This window comes from Rhineura floridana, chromosome 1 (assembly GCF_030035675.1).
Source record: "Rhineura floridana isolate rRhiFlo1 chromosome 1, rRhiFlo1.hap2, whole genome shotgun sequence".
Lineage (NCBI taxonomy): Eukaryota > Metazoa > Chordata > Lepidosauria > Squamata > Rhineuridae > Rhineura > Rhineura floridana.
Window position 1 is genome coordinate 186,183,318 of NC_084480.1, and position 18,594 is coordinate 186,201,911.

General features: G+C 44.2%; 1 protein-coding gene and 1 non-coding gene across 11 annotated transcripts in view; both read right to left on the reverse strand.

The window, feature by feature from the left end:
• CTNND2 (catenin delta 2) overlaps positions 1-18,594 on the reverse strand; it is a 1,018,171-nt gene that overhangs the window by 543,593 nt on the left and 455,984 nt on the right. The gene's annotated exons all lie outside the window — the stretch shown is intronic.
• On the reverse strand, positions 2,350-2,421 carry TRNAG-UCC (transfer RNA glycine (anticodon UCC)). Its single transcript has one exon. It is a non-coding gene; the product is annotated as a tRNA-Gly (tRNA).

Consider the following 18,594-nt stretch of genomic DNA (forward strand, 5'->3'; position numbering starts at 1 on the left):
AAAGACCTCAATAGATGACTAAAGAAACTCTTAAAATGGTCAAAGAGAGAAGGAAACCAAATGCAAAAGGAGATAGAAATATGGTCAGAACCTTAAATGCAACAATACAGTGACTAGTACATAGGGACAAAGAGAATTATTACAATAGTTATTGTATAGAAATAGAAGAGGACAACAAAAAGGAAAGAACAAGAGCCCTATTCCAAAAGATTAGAGAAATGAAAGGGAAATTTAAACCGAGAGTAGGGATGTTGGAATGCTTTAAAAGAAATGGGGGTGCCACAGCATCTGATTATCTTGATGTGCAACCTATACTCTGCACAAGAGGCTACTGTAAGGACAGAATATGGAGAAACCGATTCGTTCCCCATCGGAAAGGGTGTGAGACGGGTGTATTTTATCACCCTATTTGTTTAATCTATACACAGAATATCATACGGAAAGAGGGATTGGACCAAGATGAATGAGGTGTGAAAATTGGAGGGAGAAATATCAATAATTTAAGATATGCAGACGATACCATACTACTAGCAGAAGCCTGTAATGATTTGAAACGAATGCTGATGAAAGTTAAAGAGGAAAGCACAAAAGCAGGACTACAGCTGAAGGTCAAGAAGACTAAAGTAAAGGCAACAGAAGATTTATGTAACTTTAAAGTTGACAATAAGGACATTGAACTTGTCAAGGATTATCAATACCTTGGCACAGTCATTAACCAAAATGGAGACAATAATCAAGAAATCAGAAGAAGGCTAGGACTGGGGAGGGCAGCTATGAGAGAACTAGAAAAGGCCCTCAAATGCAAAGATGTATCACTGAAGACTAAAGTCAGGATCATTCAGACCAAGGTATCTCTATGAATGGATGTGAAAGTTGGACAGTGAAAAAAGTGGATAAGAGAAAAAACTCATTTGAAATGTGGTGTTGGAGGAGACCTTTGCGGATAGAATGGACCGCAAAAAAGACAAATATTTGGGTGTTAGAACAAATTAAACCAGAACTGTCACTGGAAGCTAAAATGATGAAACTGAGGTTATCATACTTTGGACACATCATGAGAAGACCTGATTCATTAGAAAAGACAATAATGCTGGGAAAAACAGAAGGGAGTAGAAAAAGAGGAAGGCCAAACAAGAGATGGATTGATTCCATAAAGGAAGCCACAGACCTGAACTTACAAGATCTGAATAGGGTGGTTCATGACAGATGCTCTTGGAGGTCGCTGATTCATAGGGTCGCCATAAGTCGTAGTCGACTTGGAGGCACATAACAACAAACAGCAAGGATTGAAGTAATCCATTTCTGACCATGCTCCCAAAGTAGCTACCACCTTTGCTGGCCTGACATGATGAATGAATACTGATTATGCAAGTACAAAAGTAGGACTTCAACTCAAAATATGTCTCATTAGTAATTACAAGCAGTTTCAGGATAGGGGTGCCCAACTCAATACAAATGAGAATTTCAAATTGGTTTAGCTCACATTATCAGCCCATTATTTGCAAATTTTATTAGCAGCCCTATTTTCAAGTAACAACTGGCAAAAAGACTTTTGGCATTCCAAATGCCAATTTTAAGGAATAAGGGAGACCAAGAACTGGCATTTCTAAGAGGGAACAATGCAGATTTTCAAACCAAAATGAAACAAAACCATTAAAAGACACTGTAAATGGCAAAAAGTTAACCATCTGCAAACATGTATTTAATTTTTTTTTAATTTGCCACTTGAACTTTGCATGGTATTTGCACACATCAACCATCTTGCATGCTTCTCTGCATTGAGTATTACAAAGAAGAGTCATCAATCTTAGTCTCACATTTAAAACTAATTAAATCCCTTTGCCATCCTTCCTGAAGATTAATAACTTAAGCCCAACATAATAGTTTTGCCAATTTAAATGTTTCCATTTTAACACTCCATTTCAAGAACACACTAATTACATTATCTTGCTTCTGGGCCATCTTTAAAATGCACTCTGATAACTATCCTATCTGCTGCATATGATATGATACTGGGTAAACCCTCACTATAATTATTTGTGGCAAATAAGAAGTTACTATTTTAAAACAATCTAGAAAGTTTTTAATTTTGATTTAAAATTCAAAATGAAAATGAAATGGACTGCCTTCAAGTCGATCCCAACTTATGGTGACTCTATGAATAGGGTTTTCATGGTAAGCTGTATTCAGAGGTGGTTTGTCATTGCCTACCTCTGAGGCTGAAAGGTAGTGACTGGCCCAAGGTCACCCAGTGAGCTTCATGGCTGTATGGGGATTCAAACCCTGGTCTCCCAGGTCATAGTCCAACACTCTAACCACTATGTCACACTGGCTCTCAAATAACAACACTGCATTGGCCGGGAAACAAACCCGGGTCAACTGCTTGGAGGGCAGCTATGCTAACCACTATACCACCAATGCTGCTGTGGGGATTTGAACTCTGATCTCCCAGGTCGTAGTCCAACACTCTAACCACTATGCAACACTGGCTCTCTAAAATTAAAATTCTAAAATTACAGATATTACGCTGTGCTTTCAACATTCACATCTGCACAAGAGTACAATAGTTTTGAATTAAGCAAGAGAACAGCTTGAATTACTATTACAGCTGTAAAGCCCAATCCAGCCCAAGTTAAGCATTTGATTTCAATGAGAGAGAGATAAACTTTGAATTTCTCCGTTTCGGTTGGATCATGCCCTGTGCGAGTTGTTTTATCTTTGTGCCTTTGTGTTTATGTTTCTGTAAATTGCTGAAAATGAAAGCATAAGTTGGAGAAGCATCTCTGAAAAGCAAGGCTAAAATGTTTGTGGCCTATTGCCGAAATAAAACACAAACACCATTCATTGGGTTAAATCATGGGCCACTTTATTAAACGGAATCAATTAGAATAATGAACCTGCAGAGGGGAAATCAAGTGCGGGAGCATTCTGATGATCCAGGCAAAGCCTGCTTGCAGCCATAGGGCGACTAAACCTTGCCTGAACCCGGGGCTGCCCTGTGCCAGACCCCAGCTCAAGCCACACCCTGAAGATGTGTAGGGGGTCCAACCCGCATCACCGCCCCCCGGAGCCGTGAAACTCCGAGCGGATGAGGCACGTTGGCCCCAAAGGCGGCCCGTGTTCTGCCCCCTGGGCCGTATAGCCCTGAGCTGCAGGCCCCCAGACCGCCAATCGCCCCCAAAGGTGCCTAAAGGTGTCACCTAGCTGCCCTTTCCCTTTAAACCTTTTCCCGCACTTCTTTGCCACAAAAGGGGGACAAGCCTCTGCTTACTCTCCCTTTACCCCACACCCGATAAGAATCTCGTGCAGACCCCTCTGCAGGTCCATCTGGAAGATGCCATCGTTGCCCCACGAACTGCATGTCCACGCATGCCTACTACTGAGGGCCTTGCCCTCCATGTCTGACCACAGCAGACGACCCAAGGCTACCGAGGCCTCAACTGCATGTCCTCACATGCCTGCAACTGAGGGCCTTGCCCTCCATGTCTGACCACAGCAGACGACCTGAGGCTACCGAGGCCTCAACTGCATGTCCTCACATGCCTGCCACTGAGGGCCCTGCCCTCCATGTCTGACCACAGCAGACGACCCAAGGCTACCGAGGCCTCAACTGCATGTCCTCACATGCCTGCCACTGAGGGCCTTGCCCTCCATGTCTGACCACAGCAGACGACCCGAGGCTACCGAGGCCTCAACTGCATGTCCTCACATACCTGCCACTGAGGGCCTTGCCCTCCATGTCTGACCACAGCAGACGAACAGATGCTATTGTGGCCTCAACTGCATGTCCTCACATGTCTTGCCCTTCAGTAACCAAGGTAATTCCCACCCAGGGGAATGACCACCACCTGCAGAACCTTCCGCCCTGAACCCTGCTGGAACAACATGGGTAGGAGACCATTCCAGTGCATACTCTGTCGACCCAGCCACCAAACTGTGGCCCACCATCCGAGGCCCAGCTGTGAACCAATGTGCGTTTGCGGCCCCAAGGCCAGCCTATGAGATCATGCCATGACTGCAGAGTAGGCTGCTCGTCTGCTCCATCCCCATCCAACAACCTGCCAAAACAGAAACAATTGTGAACAGTTGGGTCGCGGACCTTCAGACTCACCCCCAGGGTGAATGTATTCCATGCGCCCCCTACTTCCACCTCCTAATGGCGTGCACCTGCATATACCAAAACCAAATGGACCGTCCCAGGTAGGCAATTCCACTGCCGGGTAGGCAAACCCCATTCCAGAGGAGCATGTCCCTCAAACCCCCATGGGTCTGCTCCCAGGCACTGTGACACTAGACTGAAACTTTATAAGGGAAGATCCCTCCCCCTGAATATCAGGCAACCAGGCCTGTAGCTTCAGGCCAAAAACACTATGACGCCGTCATGGGGAAATGTCCAGTCCAGGGGGAGGGTAAAATAATGTGGACTAACTCTTGCACCCCTGGTCTGCCTGGAAGTCTGACCTGGCCCCCAAACACCCTCGCCCCCCATCCGGAAGGCTCCGAATTAAGTGTGAGGGCCGCTACATGCAACTGCTGAGCTTTGATGCATGATGGTCTCAGGGCACCTCCCTGATCAACCATCCCTGGCGGGTCAGGTGAACATGGAGGATGAGGATAAGGGGTATGGGGGTGTGCATGGGCCAGCTGGCCAGAACATGACATATCCCAAGACATCTGAATGGTCCTAAAGGCCCCCTGCCAGCCTACCTTGCGACACACTGACAGACAAGATACACTCCTACCATGTGATGAATTCCAGCACATGATTCATAGGAATAGGCCACACTTTGCATAGCCCCTGCCAGCCCCTAACTCCCAGGAATCCCCTCCTGCCCTCTGATAGCTGGTGAGCATGCTGGGGCAGCAGATAGGCATATGGCCATCTCTGACTCCCTTCCCCCATCTCCCAGTATGCGGTATGGGACTAGCTGAGTCGGTCCTTCCTCTAACTGAAACACCATTGACGCGCCACAGGAAAGGAGGGGGCCACCACAGGTTGGCGCACAAAGCAGCCAAAACTTTGAACTTGTGGTAAGGCTGTGAAATCCCTGTTATGGCACCATCACCCCCACCGTAGAAGGCCCCCAACACCTGAAGGGGAGGAAGCAAACACCTTCCCCAGCCCCTGAAAACTGCAGGATCTTGATCTGCAACAGTTCAAGCTTTTCCAGGGGAGCCTGCAGCCCTGGGTCCAAAAGTCAGTCTTCATACCCTGGAAGGTGAACACTGGGGCAGGATCTTCCCTTTCCCCAGCTGCCAAAGGAACCCCCCAGTTCATAGCTACGCTATAAACTGTGCCATCAGGTGCTAATATGCACCCAAAGTCTGCCCTACCCGTAAACTGTAAATCATGAAAGTAGTGCCCCACTGCTTCTGAGCCCTCTCGTCTCCAAGAAGGGGCGCTGAAGTGCTCCATGCAAGAATACAGCAGCCCCTAGGTAATGCTCTGCTGCATAGTTGACTTAACAGGCAAAGCTCAGCAGCTCAAAATCCACCGTGTGTAACGGCCAGCAATGCAGGCAGATTAGCTGCCACACTTGCCCATAAGGCATCACTGAGTGACCCCACTTGTATGACGGATGGTGAATCAGGTAGACTTTGCCCACTGCCACTTTGGGCACTATACGGGGGGGGCGCTGAGAGAGCAGAGGTAGGGGATGATGGGAAGGGGCCAATAACCCTGCCCAACTGTATGTCTTCATCAATTGTCCCCTGGACCAGTGCGTCCATAGGATCCGGAAAACCGCACAATAAAGAAAAACCACATCATAAAATGAGTCCCCCCATAACTGGGCAGTCTGCAAGCAAGGTCCATAGCCCTCGAGCGTAGCTGGGAAGGGACACTTTTTCCGAGCAGCCTCTGCTGGGGGCTGCCCTGGCCCCACATATCCTTCTGGCTTGTTGTTGTGCCTTTAATAGCAGGTTCGTATTCAGCAGTTATTAGATGGCATGGAGTTAAGCAATGTCATCTTCTAATGTCTGCAGATCAAATGACCCTTAAAGGCACAGGACTAGAGGCCTGTAAAAAGGTGGGCACCTTATCTACAGACCAGTTTGTAAACTAGCTAAAGTGAAGATGCAAGCAAATGTGCAGCCTGCACGTGATTAATTCCATTATGTTTAAATAATTTACTCAGAGAAATATGAATTGGACCAATTCTATGCATACTTACTTATGAGAAAATCCCCGAGTGTCTCGTTACTTCTTCCCCTGGAAGGGTGCATGTGATTGCACACATACAGCAGAATCCTATGTGTGTTTGCTCAGAATATCACAGATTAAATGGGTTTTAGGACAGAGGTTTATGGGACTTAACTGATGGAAAGGTTCATATATTTTTACCTGGGTTTGAAGAACGTATTTGGGGTGGGGAGAAGCTTAACAGTGAAAAAAGGGGGGATGAGTTCCCTTTGCATTTTGGAGTTGAGGTAGTTTTGGAGGTGAGGTTGCAGCACTAACTGGGGTCCCTACAGGCTCCTGCCGCCTCCCTTCTGTCTCCAGCTGCCCCCCACCCTCCTCAAAAAGCCCCTGCTCTTTGTAATTACATTGCATTGCTCCAATCCAAATGGCCGCTACGTTATGACAGAGCATCTTTCTAGGTTATTCTGCAAAAGAAGTGGCGGCCACAGGCAGCAGGAGGCTGAAATTTAAAGGAGGATTAAATTTAAAAGAGGATTAGACAAATTCATGGAGGACAGGGCTATCAATGGCTACTAGCCATGATGTCTGTGCTCTGCCACCCTAGTCAGAGGCAGTATGCTTCTGAAAACCAGCTGCCGGAAGCCTCAGGAGAGGAGAGTGTTCCTGCACTTGGGTCCTGCTTGCGGGCTTCCCCTAGGCACCTGGTTGGCCACTGTGAGAACAGGATGCTGGACTAGATGGGCCACTGGCCTGATCCAGCAGGTTCTTCTTATGTTCTTAACCCATGGCTGCTAAGCTCTGGAGGAAACCAGGTTAGGGAAGGCTGACTTATAATCATAAGATCACCTAACTTTTCATTTTCGTAAACTGTTGTGATACCTCAGTTTGGTTCTTCAGCTGAATCCCTTTTTAAACAGTATTGTCACCCATTGTATCACATTGATTCACCATTCTGTGCAGTGAATTAAATAGGAATTAAATGATTGACAACAAAAATAAGCAGCTGTTTTTTAAACAAAAACACTCAACTAAATTGTACTGAATGGTTTTGATGTTCAAACAAAAAATCAACCACCTGAATTCCCACTATCCAGGGATCTGCAGTTCTGACTCATTTAAACTTCAGATGCATTTTCCATCTCCACTGCATATTAACATATCCTCCTGCTAGGATACTTTGAAAAACATGGATTAAATGCTAGCTTGCTCTTTATAATTCCATGGGTAGATCAGGATAATGAAGCAGCTGCCTTTTTATGAACAGCCACAGAGAATCAACAGGACTAATCAAGTAGTTTGGGGGCCAAAATCTTTATTAACCTCGTTGCCATGCTTGAAATTCTCACTGATGCACAGGATGGTGCTTTCAAGATAAACCAAGAAGCCAACCAAGTAATTAAAAAGAAGCTGGTAAATGTCCCTGGCTGGCACTCATTGCCTGATTAACAATCAAACAACAAAGCACTAGTTTAGATCTTATTTTACCGAGTGCAAGGGCTGAAAAAGACCTCTTGATGGTAACTGGGAAGATAAACCAAGAAGCCAACCAAGTAATTAAAAAGAAGCTGGTAAAGGTCCCTGGCAGGCACTCATTGCATGATTAAAATTCAAACAACAAAGCACTAGTTTAGATCTTATTCTACCGAGTGCAACTGAGAAGAATAGCATAAGCAGGCTGATCCTTTCTATGCTACTTAGAAGTAATTCTCCCCGTATTCAGTGGGCCTTATTTATTCTCTAAGTGTGCTTAGGAATGCAACCATAAATCTTCCTTACACCACCTCGCCGCGGCTGAAAGTCCTCCCGTGCCTCGCCGCAGCTGGAAGTCCTCATGTGTCTCGTCGCAGCCGCAAGGCCGGCCCATCGCGGCCAGAAGGCCCCCCGCGTCCCGCCGCCGCCTCTGCCCCCGCAAGGCCGGCTCAGCAAAGGCCCCGCCGCAGCCGGAAGGCCTCGCCTGCGCCGGGAGGCTCCCCGCGCCGCGCAGCAGCCGCCGCCACAAAGCCTCAGCCGCCAAAGGCCGGCTCACCAAAGGCCCCGCCGCGGCCGGAAGGCCTTGCCCGCGCCGGGAGGCCCCCCCCGCGCCGCGCAGCAGCCGCCGCCACAAAGCCTCAGCCGCCAAAATTCAAAGGAGGGCGGGAGGCTGGCAGAGCGGCCTTAAATGGCCTTCAGCCACCCCGCCTCCTTCCTGTGTGTCACGATGGCGCGCCGACGCGCTGCGTGCACGCCCGATGGCGGCCTGAGCTTCGGCTGTGGCCACAAACTCGCCCCTTTGCCCGGAAGTACCGGGCACGGAACGGGATTGTTACAATGCTACAAAATGCATATGGTTCTTGAAGAAACATTTCCCTACTATATTTACATCAGGGCAGTTTCTTACATGACACACACATATTTGCATCAAATAGGAATGGCACACAAGGGCATATATCAGAGGTAGGGAAACTGTGATTCTCCAAATGTTAGACTTCAGCTCCTATGAGCCTCGGCCAGCATTGCCAATGGTTAGAGATGATGGAAGCAGTAGTCCAACAACATCTAGATGGCCACAGGTGCCTCACCACTGGCAAAAATCATGGCATTTTCTTTTAAAATACAGTCAAGTAGAACTGAGAAAGTGTTGAGAATTACTCATGAATATTATAAGGAAAAGGTTATGATTTCTACATCTGGAATGGATACCATACACTTGCTAAAGCTGCTGCTTACAGAAAATACCAACTTCAGGAACAGTCTTCAGGAGGCAAAATGGTGTGTTGAGGGAATGGTTGACCCTCCTCTCCTTACCCCATGGTCCTGATTAGCATCTGCATTTTATAAAGAAAACGGTCTGAGGAATCCCAAGTACAGGATTCAAACACATTTTTAACATAATATGTAATTTGATCCAAGATTTGGCACTTCAGTTGCAGAGAATTAACAGTACAATTCTATGCAAGTATTCTCAGAAGTAAAGCCTATTGAGTTCAGTGGAACTTACTTCCAGGTATGCTTGTACAGGACTACTGCCTATGATTTGTGTTGTTACAGTTTATGCTAAGGGATTTTTAATCATGCACTGTTCAACTTACACTTGTACAATTAAGGTCAATTTTACATGTCTGTGGTAGGACTACCCGTATATTAAGAATTATTGGCTAGGTATAATTAATTATATTGTTTATTACTTGGGGTACCATTCTGTTAAACTCTGAAATTATATTGCTTGGTTATTATCAAATATTCAATTAGTGAGGAATATGCTTTTAACCACAAAAATTCTGCTTGCTTCTAAATCCAAATTCTGCTGGGAACAGAGTAGCTTAATAAATTACGTTAGATTGCCAAACTGATAACATATGTACAGTTAGGGTAAGATCTATCATGAAACTGTGGTTTCTATATAACCTTTAGTTAGATTCTAGGAAGCTCAAGAAATTAATATTGAAATATATTTGATGCAATTAATTATTGTACAGCACAACAGGTTTTCCTCTTTCTTTTCACATCCTTGTAATTTGTTCGTGGAATATTATTTTACAAAACTCCATACGAGCCGTTGTGATAGAGTTGAACTAGAGTCTTGTTTTTTAAAATTTAAACATTTATCATAAATTACTTAATTTTAATTCAGGGTGATTAAGTGGTGCTTTTCATCTACCCCTGGGATTGATCTTTCCAGATAAGTGGTTGTTTCTGACAAAAAAGATCACCCTTAGTTCTGGGATTAAAGTAGAAGAAACTGGTGGAAAATGGTGTAGAGAAGGTACCACTATCACAGTAGTATTCAACAACTCACTTGCTCTTGCTCTCTTTGTGATATGATAGAAAGTATTACTGATTCATTATTCTTCCCCTCCCCTGCTTTGTAGAACTGTGCAAATGAGATGCATATGTATCTCTTCTGCAAAAACATACATTCTATGCTTGTATCACAGAGATTCATGCTCCCTCATGTGATGTAGGGTTCTTCCTGTTCCCATTAGTTAGAGCCCCAGAATTTGGTATGGAGACAAAGCATGAGCTCCTCATGGTTTCCCAATGGAAGCAGTTTCTATGAAATATGCAAACATCCCTCTATACTGAGAATGCCAAAATATTACATAGTCCATAATGCAGTGCCATGTTAATCGTCCAGATATATGTGATTCCCTCTAACAACCCCACCCACCTTCCATTTATGTTTTATCTTGTTGTACACTGCCCTGAGAGCTTGTTGCTATAGGGCGGTTTAAAAGTGCAATAAAATAAAATAAATAAATAAAAATAATGTAGCATTACAGACAATTTAACCACAGTGAAGATTTGTGACTTATGTTTCCTTAACGGTTCCTCATGTTTCTTCACTGTCTCCCTCATCCTTCCAAATCTGTGAAATCTATTGGCCTTCTCTTTTGAGAGGAAGCTGAAATGACCATCATGTTCCAAACAGCCTACTGAATAGCTGTCAGAGGATAGTACTGAAAAGCTATTAACATCCCACTGAATAGGAATGAACAGTGAACATCAAGGTGGAAAGATCCATAGCTTATTGAAAACTATCTTGAACTATTTAGTTATAAAATTATTTCTTATCAGAAAATTGTATTTGTTGTGCTATAACCTTGTCTTCTGGAAAATCATTCATTGGCCTTATATATGTTTAGCATCAAACCTGCCCAGAAGTTCTAATATTGTCAGGCTATATGAAAGCTACACATGGATAGCAGATACTGAAGCCAAGTAATATAAAAAGAGTGTAACACAAATGATACACATTCCAATCCCCACTTTATTCAGTGGGACTTACTCTCAAATGACAAGGATTGCAGCCATGAGACCTATTAATAACCCCATGCATGCATTAACCATGTTAATCCATTGCCACAGTTAACATTTTCTTTTTGGTAATGCCTTTTGCCTTTGCCAATGCAAAGTAATGTTTACAGTGTAATATGTTAATAGGTCAAACCTGTGCATGGTTGTGGATGAGATGACATGTGCAGAACTTTGCCATAGCTACTGTGTCAAAGTAGCCATACAAGTAAGTTATCGGTTGGGCATGAATGAATTGTGAAATAAAATGGTCTGGATTATTTTCATGCCATACTGTGAAAAGAACAGACTACATAGCAAAATTACTATTTAATGGTGGCAATTGCATTTATGTTTTTACTGGATTTGTCATCTGTCTAGAGTCTTTATTTGAAGAATGTCAGATCAGGAATAAAATTAATGAATAAAAATAAATATTCTGTGCGAGAGCCCATACTAGTTTTGAAGGCATTTTTAATAGGATTTTAAAATGAGATATTAAAAACAGCAAGGGATAAAAACACATTTACTTAAATTACTGGAACAAGAAAGCTGGTCTATATAGTTGTTTTATTGTATACATGTACTTTGTTTTAATAAGTCACAACATGACACACTACTTGTGACAGGAAATATTGTGATAGTGCTAAAAAGAAGACTAAAAATCTGTTACTCAAATGAGTACTTGTAATTGTTAAAACTGTGTGAGAAGTTCTGTAACAGCTGCTGAGAAATATGTGTTTGTTTCTTGTATGGGTAGCCAGCATGAGAGGCGCATTCAAGTAATACATCACCAAACAGTGAGTACTTTACACAATAACAGTTTCTAACATAGATAGGTAAGGATCAGCCACTATTTGAGACAGAAGCCTCCTGGTCAATGAACTAGAGGCTCTCACGGTAAACCATTCCAAATTAAGAATGGAAGAAGTAAAGCTCTCCCAGATCTCAGGATGGCTTTATATCCACATACCCCTCAGTAGATCACTGGTTATTCCTAACCTGACAACAAATACTTCCAGGGAATGCCCTGGTCTTTGCCTGGGCTGCAGCTACACTCTGGCTAAGCTCATGTGGCTCCCAACACAATATGCATGCATCTTTCACTGTTCTCTCTAGGAATGGTGGGAACCACCCACTTTTGCTCCGCTGTGGTTTGGTGGAAAGAATTGTTTTTGTTCTGTCCAAATGCTGGAGTGAATCTTGGAATGTGGAGTTCCATCCCTGATTCACTCCGCTTTCTGGGCTTGGTCACAAAGAACATAGCAGGCCAATTTTGTTCATCTGTCTCAACTTCCTGTTAGACGTGTTAGTTCCACACACACACCCATCTGTGAGTGAATCAGTGGATGGGTGAGTGGGTCTAGCACGTCTAACAGGAAGTAAGCAGTTGAGAAACTGAATTCTGCACCAGCTGAAGCGTTTGAGTTTTCCTTCAAGGGGAATATCACATGAAATACATTACAGTAACCAAGTTAATAATTTAAAAGAGCATAACTTGGATTTACAAAACTCTTTAATAATACCTTATGACTTTTTTTTCTTATTTCAGTAGGTGGAGGCATAATAAGACTTATATACAAATATAAGTCTGAGTGTTTTTGCAGCACTAAGCTCCAGCAGCAATTGATGCAAATATAAATTTACCATTTATATCTTAAGCAATCCTATTACTGTTCTATAGTCATGGGACTGCCAACCACAACTGTACCAAATAACAAAACATAATGAAACATAACTGTGGGCACTTCTATAACAAGATGAATTTCTAAAACGATTGACCTTGGGATCATAGTGGATGAAGCTTCATAGCTTGATGAAGTTGTTGACTCAGTGTGTGGCAGCTGTAAAAAAGGCAAATTCCATGCTAAGAATCATTAGGAAAGGTATTGAAAATAAAGCTGCTGCTATCATAATGTCGTTATACAAATCTGTGTATTACTGTGTACAGTTCTGGTCACCTCACCTCAAAAAGGATATTGTTGAGTTGGACAAGGTTCAGAAAAGGGAAACCAAAATGGTTAAGGGGATGGAGAGCTCCCCTATAAGGAAAGGTTGCAGCATTTGGGGCTTGTTAGTTTAAAGAAAAGCAAAGTAAGGGGTGACATGATAGACATGTAAAAAAGTATGCATGGCATGGAGAAAGTGGAGAGAGAAAAGCTTTTCTTCCTCTCCATAATGCCTGAACTCAATGACATCCAATGAATATGAATGTTGGAAGTTTCAAGACAGACAAATGAAAGTACTTCTTCACACAGCACATAGTTAAACTATGGAACTTGCTCCCACAAGAGGCATTGGTGGCCACCAACCTGGATGGCTTTAAAAGAGGATTAGACACATTCATGGACAAAAAGGCTGTCATTGGCTACAAGCCATGATGGTTGTGCTCTTCCTCCACAGTTGGAGACAGAATGCTTTGGAATACCAATTGTTGGAAACTGCAGGAGGGTAGCATGCTCTTGCACTCAGGTCCTGCTTGCAGGCTTCCCATGGACACCGGGTTGGCCACTGTGAAAACATGATGCTGGACAAGATGGCCCACTGGCCTGATCCAGCAAGCTCTTTTAGGTCAACTGCCTATTTCATAAAAATACTTTAAAGACATGTAAGAATCAAAAGATGGCAAGACCAACTTCAATAAAGAACTCCCTCCTGTTTTACTCAATAGCTTTAGATCACAATGCCACATGGTAGGAAGACTATACGTGGAGTTTATTGAGTTTTGCCAAAAGAATAATTCTGCTGCTTAGCTTCCCCCTTTAGGATGCACACCTTAACATGGTGAGGGGGTTTGAGAGTGTTGAAGAACCTGAGAGCAATGCCGTCAGGAGTCCAGACCAAGAGGCTACACTCCTAGCAGGGGCACCCAAGGCGGAATGGTCAAAGCTGAGACACCAGACTAAGATGCATCCAAACTCAGAGGAAGGCAATGGTAAATCACCTCTGAATATCTCTTACCATGAAAACCCTATGAACAGAGTATCCAAAATGCAACACGAGATAGTGCTAGAAGATGAGACCCCCAGATCAGAAGGCACTCACCGAGCTACTGGGGAAGAACAAAGGACAAGGACAACTATCGCTGTGACTAATGACGCAGCTGGGTCAAAGCCAAAAGGAAGCCCAGAGGCTGATGCGCACAGATGCAAAAGGAGAGTCCAGAGTTGTAAGACACACACAATTGGAACATGGAATGTAAGAAGCATGAACCAGGGAAAGTTATGAATTGTCAACCAAGAAATGGAACATATCAACATTACAATAATGAGTGTGAGTGAATTAAAATGGACGGGAATGGGACATTTTCAATCAGGCAACTCCAAAATATTTTAAGCAGGAAATGAGAAATTAAGAAGAAATGGGGTTGCTTTAATAGTGAGAAGTGATGTAGCAAAAGCAATTAGGAGCTGCAACGCAAGGTCTGAGTGAGTGATATCAATGAGATTAAATGGGAAACCTATTAACATAACCATCATCCAAGTCTATGCTCCAACAGCAAACACAGAAGAAGAGGAATTGGAGAGATTTTACGCAGATGTACAGGAAGAAATTGATCACACACCAAAACAAGTTGTTCTGATAATCATGGGGGACTGGAATGCAAAAGTAGGGAACAGAGAAGAACTAGGAATTGTGGGAAAATGGGGTTTAGGAGAAAGAAAGGAAGCAGGAGAAAGCTTATTGAATGCTGTGAAGCCAATAATTTGTTTCTTGTGAACACTTTTTTTGAGCAACTGAAAAGAGAACTGTCAATATAGGAATCAAATTGATTATATAATTGGTAGCAGGAGATGGAGAAGTTCCATACTTTCTGCAAAAACAAGACCAGGAGCAGACTGTGGTACAGATCATGAACTGGTCGTATCGACAATCAGAGTAAAGCTAACATATATGCTGAGGTTAATCTCATAGGTCCAGCTCAGGACTTCATGGCTGCCATGACAACCATGGGGCTGTCCTTAATATCTTCTGGACCAACTCATGTGGCAGGACACATGCTCGATCTTGTATTCTGTTTGGGACAGGAAGCCGGTGATCTGAGGGTGGAGGGGTTCTTGATGACTCCGTTGTCATGGTCAGGTCACCACCTGATTAGGTTTAGGTTTAGACTTTATGCCCCTGATAACCCCCGCAGGAGTGATGGGCCGATTAAGATGGTCCACTCCCGGAGACTTATGGATCCTGATTGTTTCCTGAATGCTCTAGGGGATTTTCCCAGCATGGCTGGCGCTACTGCCAAAGTCCTAGTCAACCTCTGGAATACAGAGGTGACCCAGGCGGTGGACACTATCGCTCCAAAGTGCCCTCTCCAACCAGGGAAGGCCCGTAATACACCTTGGTTTACTCAAACCTTGGGCCTGATGAAATGGCAGGGATCACTGCTAGAATGACAGTGGAGAAAAACTCAAGCTCTGTTTAACTGAACACTGGTTAGAGAGCATTTTCGACCCTACCATGTGGTGGTGATGGTGGCGAAAAAAGCTTACTTCTCTGCCACCATTGTGTCTGCCCAGTGCCGTCTGGCGATGCTTTTTCGGGTGGTTCGGGGTCTTTTGGGATCTGGCCCAACAGCAGACTCTGAACCATCAGTTGCTCACCGTGAAATGTTTGCGAGGCACTTTGCAGATAAAATTGCTCACATTCGGATTGACTTGGACTCCTCATTAATTACAGTTGTGACAGATGTCCCCATTACTCCCTCTGGTCATTTTTCCATGGATACTTCTCAGCTTGTAAAGCCTGAGGATGTGGACAGGATTCTGGGAGAAATGAGGGCCACTACCTGCTCGCTTGACCCTTGCCCATCCTGGCTAATTAAATCTGCCAGATTGGGAGTAGCTGGTTGGTTGACATATCTGATTCACACCTCCCTAAGGGAAGGCTCTATGCCAACATTGTTGAAGAAGGATGTGATTAGACCACTGTTAAAAAAGCCTTCACTAGTTCCTGTGGATCTTAATAACTTCCGGCCAGTATCTGTCAGGCCCAGGATGAGACTCAGGAACCAGACCAGAAGTTGTAAGTAATTCGTGTTTTATTAGGGTAATGTCCAAACAAAGACTGCGTCTTCTCATGAAGCAATACAGGGATACAGGTCCTGCGGCATTGGGAGAAAGTTGACAGAGCAAGGGGCTGCTTCCCGCCTGTTCTTTAAGAAGGGGCCAAACGGGCGCGCAACCTTTCGCTCCTCCTTAACTGCCCCTCAGGTACTGTCCACCTTCCCCCCCTTCTCTCCTGCCTTTTCAGCTGTCTACGTGTGCATGGTGAGGGGGGAAGCATCACCCCCTCCTCTTCTGAAGTTTCCGATTCCAGTATGGGGGATAGGGGAGGAGCTGATGGTAAACTGTCTCTCCGCTTTTCTGCTGTGGTCAGCCCTCCCTCTTGCTCTGAGCTGCGGAGAAGGGGAGGCGTGAGAATGTCCAGGGAGGATTCTGAAACTCCAGAGCTCTCAGGCTCCCCATTGCTAGGCGACCCTATCACTGGCATTTCCTCTGTTTCGTCTTCACTCCAAAGAGGGTAAGTTCCTCCCCCTTCCCTCTGCCATCCATCTGAATCCTCTTCTCCCAACTCCCCGGGACCCCCGGAACCCCAGCTCTTCCTCTCGACAGTATCTAATCGCCCCTTTCTTGGCAAGGTGATTGAGAGGGTGGTGGCGGCTCAACTCCAAGTTTTCCTGGATGAATCGGATTATCTAGACCCTTTTTAATCAGGTTTCAGGCCTGGTCATGGGACAGAGACTGCCCTGGTCGCCCTGCTTGATGACCTATGCAAGGCATCGGACAGGGGGAGTGTATCCCTGTTGGTGCTGCTGGACCTCTTGGCGGCCTTTGATACCATCGATCATGGTATCCTTCTGGACTGTCTTGCTGGGATGGGTGTACCTAATAGACAGGACCCAGAAAGTGGTGCTGGGAGACTACTGCTCAATCCCCTGGCCGTTGGCCTACGGGGTACCTCAGGGTTCCATTCTGTCTCCCATGCTCTTTAACATTTATATGAAACCACTGGGAGAAGGCATCTGGAGATTTGGAGTGCAATGTCATCAATATGCTGATGACAACGTTATCTCTCCCTTCCATCTGATGGCAAGGAGGGACTGCTCATCCTAAACCGGTGCCTAGAGACTGTGAAGGGCTGATTGTGGGCAAACAAACTGAAACTTAATCCAGACAAGATGGAAGTGTTGCTGGCCAAGGGAAAAACTGCCCCAGGGATAGGGTTGCAACCTGTTCTGAGTGGGGTTGCACTCCCATTGAAAGAGCAGGTCCGCAGTCTGGGAGTTCTTCTGGATCCTGCCCTGCTGCTTGAATATCAGGTGGCTGCAGTAGGCAGGGGTGCTTTTGCCCATCTCAAAATAGTTTACCAGCTGCGTCCATTCCTGGAAGCAGCTGACTTGGCCACGGTGACACATGCATTGGTGACATCAAGGCTTGATTACTGTAACTCACTCTACGTGGGGCTGCCTTTGAAAACAACTCAGAAACTACAGTTGGTCCAAAATGCAGCAGCCAGAATGTTAACTGGAGCACAGCACAGGGAGCATATCACCCCTGTGCTTTATCGACTCCACTGGCTCCCAATTTGTTTCCGAGCCCAATTCAAAATGCTGGTTTTGACCTTTAAAGCCCTAAATGGCCTTGGACCAGTGTACTTAAGTCCATATGCTCCTAGCCTGGATTTAAGATCATCTACCTCTGGTCTCCTCTGCGTGCCCGGAATGAAAGAAGTTAGATTGACAGGCATGCAGGAGAGAGCCTTTTCAATTGTGGCTCCCAGACTTTGGAATTCCCTGACCCAAGAAGCCCGCTTTGCTCCTTCCCTGTTGGTCTTCCGGAAACTTGTAAAAACTATTTTGTTCTGGAGAGCCTTTGGTTGGGACTGACGGGTCAGCCTGACACTGTTTTAATTTTTTTATCTTTTATTTTTATTTTTTAAATTCTTTTATTCTCACATTCTTATATGTGTATGCACATATATACATGTATGTATGTTTGTATGTGTATGCATAATGCATTTCTTGTATGTATGTGCATAATGCATTTTATGTATTCTACTAGTATTTTATGCATTTTAATTTACTGTAATGTTTTGTGTTTTTATTGTGTATTTTATTATATGTGTGTGTGATTTTATTGTAGCCGCCCCGAGTGCCCTATTGTAGGGTAGAAGGGCGGGATAGAAATATTTTAAATAAATAAATAAATAAAACAATCATAATGCCAAAATACAATCGAAATAACATCCCAGAAGAATATAAAGATCAAATAAGGAACAGGTTTGAAGCTTTAAACTTAGTTGACAGAGAACCAAAAGGAGTGAAGTCAGAGACGTTATCAGGGAAGAATGCAAAAAGACAGTACCTCTAGTTAAAAAGAGAGAAAGACTTCAATGGATGACTGAAGAAACTCTTAAAATGGTCAAAGAGAGAAGGAAACCAAATGCAAAAGGAGATAGAAATATGGTCAGAACCCTAAATGCAACAATACAGTGACTAGTACATAGGGACAAAGAGAACTATTACAATAGTTATTGTACAGAAATAGAAGAGGACAACAAAAAGGAAAGAACAAGAGCCCTATTCCAAAAGATTAGAGAAATGAAAGGGAAATTTAAACCAAGAGTAGGGATGTTGAATAATCAACAGGGCAACACACTGACTGACTGAGATGAAATAAAAG